Source organism: Pteronotus mesoamericanus, unplaced genomic scaffold (genome assembly GCF_021234165.1).
Source record: "Pteronotus mesoamericanus isolate MK-2021 breed Mesoamerican mustached bat unplaced genomic scaffold, CSHL_Meso_final scaffold_36, whole genome shotgun sequence".
In the NCBI taxonomy this organism is placed as follows: Eukaryota; Metazoa; Chordata; class Mammalia; order Chiroptera; family Mormoopidae; genus Pteronotus; species Pteronotus mesoamericanus.
The window spans coordinates 15990940-15994293 of NW_026555313.1; the positions used below are offsets into that span (position 1 = coordinate 15990940).

The 3354-nt window shown below is 51.6% G+C and overlaps 1 pseudogene; it reads right to left on the reverse strand.

Moving 5' to 3' along the window:
• Nucleotides 1-531: 531 nt before the first annotated feature.
• Nucleotides 532-2391, reverse strand: LOC129086130 (protein scribble homolog; annotated as a pseudogene).
• Nucleotides 2392-3354: the final 963 nt, after the last annotated feature.

The following is a 3354-nucleotide window of genomic DNA, read 5'->3' on the forward strand; positions in this document are numbered from 1 at the left end:
TTCCTCCTCAAGCTCATCTTTGTTGGGAGCCTTCCCATCCAAGGCGAGTCCGAGTCCCGAGTCCGCAGCCTCCTGCCGCACCAGCGCCCTCTTCTGCTGCAGCTTTCAGGCCTCCTCTTCCTGCATCTTCTGCAGGTCATCATCCTCCATCAGTGACATGCATTTGGGGGGCCTCATGGCCTGGAACACCAGCACCACAAACTGAAAGTACTTCTGCTGTTTGGGGAAAGGACAGCTCCTCCAGGGATGGGGGTTGAGCAGTCCTGTCCTGGAGCAGTGCTGGCCCAACACAGCAGGGAAGGTCCTGTAGCCCACTTCACATGGGAGAGCCAGGAGGAGGACGCAGGTGGCCAAAGAGAGCAAGGGGCCTAGGCCACCTTCCCTCCAGCAGCCCCAGTCGGTACCCTCTGCATGCTACAGCACTGGGCACGGTGGTACAGCCTCAGGCTCTCCAGGCTCCAGTCTGTGGCCTCCGGTCCCCACTGCAGGGCCAGTTAAGGCAGTTCTTTCTCTTGCTGGGTTCCTCAGGGCTCAGCTCCAGGTTGAAGGAGGAGATGCTTTACAGAATGTTCTGGCCACTGATGCCTGTTCCAAAGGTGTTGACAGTAACGCCAGGAACACCTCACAGGGGGCAGTAGGGCTGGTGTTGAAGCCCTTGCAGACTAGCACTGTGAGGGGGTCACGCGCCTTGGACAGGACCTGCATGGTCTTGTAGTGTGGGAGGAGGACCAGCTCCTGCTGGTTCACCTCTAGTAGCAGTAGCCCCACTGGCAGGTGGCCACCGCTCCCAGTGTCTCCCACAGGGTGGGGTTCACCTTGGAGAGAAGGCAAGGTCAGCAGGGAAATAGCATGGCCATGCTTGGCCATGGTCAAGTCCACCTCACTGAGCTGCAGTCCATTGACCTGCAAAGTGCCCACCTGGTTTGCAGCTGCATCCTCAGTGGTGTGGGAGAAGAAGATGCCCCCATTGCCTGCCCAGTGGGGTTGCTGAGATGCTGACACCCAGCCCCTTCTCGCTGAGCACCAGGCAGCCCACGTAGCACTGCAAGGGGGCATCTAGGGGTCTCAAGCTGGGGCGGGGGGCAGGTACTGGCTGCCAGACCTCCAGTTTCCTGGGCTGTAGCCATCCTGTGGCCAGGTAGGTATGACGGTGACCACGTTCTCTGGCTCCACCAAGTGCTCCTGCGACAGCCGCATGTGCACGGTGGCACCCATCCCCTGCAGGGCCTCCCCCAGCCTGGTGGTGCTTGGTGTTCTGCAAGGCCATGCCAATTCGTCCATTTGGACTACAGCCCGGGGTGCAGGAGCCCACTTCAGAAAACTGAGAGATAACTATGCCTTCTTACACACCCTTGAAGTGGGTGGAGCCCTTGCAGCCAGCAATACTAATGCCTACTCTTCTTCTACAACCTCCTCTGCCACATGACAGTGCCAGCTCTTCCGCCATGCCAGTGAGCTCTATCAGTCGGTCATTGGCCTTGATAGAGGGCACAGAGGCCACAGCCTCTTCCTTTTCTTTCTCCTCAGGCACTGCCTCGTCCTCCTCCTCCTTGGCCCAGAAACCCAGGGTGCGTGCAGGCGTTGTGCCATCCCCAGGCCTTCCTGGGCCTTTGCTGTGTGGCTTCATCCCATGAAGCAGGGCCACGACAGCCTCAGGCTGAGGCAGTTTGGAGACCTCGAACTGCTTATGGACTGCAGTGGGGCGTGTCCTTGCTGATGAGCCGCTGCTTCTGTGCAGGAGTCAGAGGCCTTCAACAGCCCGTTCTCACTCACTCTCATCATCTTCCCTTGGAGGCTGCAGCAGCGTTTCCTCTATGAATCTCACTGTCGGCTCCTCATAGGTCTCCTCTTCAGCCTCCTCTTGGAGAGCAGGTGCAGCTTCCTGCAGCCTCACCCCTTCTCAGAGAGAGGTCCTCAGGCTCACCCTGGAGGGCTGTGCTGGTGGACAGGTACGAGTCGGAGCTCAGTCCGGACTCAGAGGTCAGTCTCTTCCCCGAGGGCAAGGGAGGCCCAGGGTGGAGACTGCAGGAAGCTTTGCTCCAACACACTTGCACACCCATCTTCATAACCTTGAGCTCACAGGGGGAGACTTGGCCTGACACTGAAGGCCCCACTTCTTTGCAGCAGCCTCCTGGGCATCCTCAGAAAATTGATAACACTAATGGGACTGAACAGGATGTAGCTCCAGCTCTCAGAAGGGCTGTTCCGCTGCCCCAGATCCTCCAGGCTGGGAGGGGCTGCTGGGACAGCAGGTAGCTGGTCTGCGCTGGACCTGGGTCTGGAACTGGAGCTTGGTTCCAGTAATGTATTTTTGACTTTTGTCTTTTTGTTTTTTTTTAACCCAGTGGATGATTGCACAGTTTGTGCAAATTTATACTTCTGTTTGCTCATGACATTAAAGATTTTTCTGTACATATATAATACTTTAATTAAAAGTAAAAAAAAAAGAAAGACAGAGAAAAAGACTATGTTTCAAACATTCTATGAGAATCTCAGCATTAACTTGTGGTTGCAGACAAAGTAACTGAGTAAGTTATCACGTGTCTATACCCAAGTACAGCCATTGCACGGGGACTTCTAGAGGCACTATTTCACAACATTGAAAAGCCCCAGATGGCTGCAGGAGCCTCTTAACATTCACACTCACTGAACCTCATGGTCAGCACTGCCCAAGGCCGCTCTGTCTAGCACTCATTCCGGATCCTTAGATACAGACAGGAGAATCTCCTAAGCACACAAAAAGCATAACTCTGGAGACATTAAAAAAGTCTACATTGAATTTTATTGTCAACCATTTTATCCACCTGTTAGATTTTAATTCTCCATGATTTTATCCACAATTATTGAGGATATTGTATGCATGTGTACTGCCCTTTTCAGGACTCCTCACACATACAGAAAATGAGAACTCAATAATATAGTGGTGGAAGTTACACCAGTGGCTTACCCCTTCCTCCATTTCTTCTTTCTTGTTAAGAAGATCCTAATTTTATTTCAGGACAGCAATATGATCTCCTAAATTAAGTGCTGATACATGATTATGTTTATTAAGACCTATGGTAATTTAGTCACTTGTGATATCAAGAGCAAATAATTAGTTTGCTTTTCCCTTCCATAGAAACATGTCCAAATATGAGTTGAATCATGCTTTTACACAATGTACATTTGTAATACATCCTATTTCATAAAGCAAGAGTAATAAAAAAGAAGGAAATGAGATGTGGAACCCACTAAATATAAGTTGCAGAATACTGGAGAGGATAAGAGTGCATGGATGTTCAGATAAGTAGAAATTCACCAATATTCTTGTGTCACATTAGATATCCAAGCGCTTGGGATTCTATAATTGTCAGA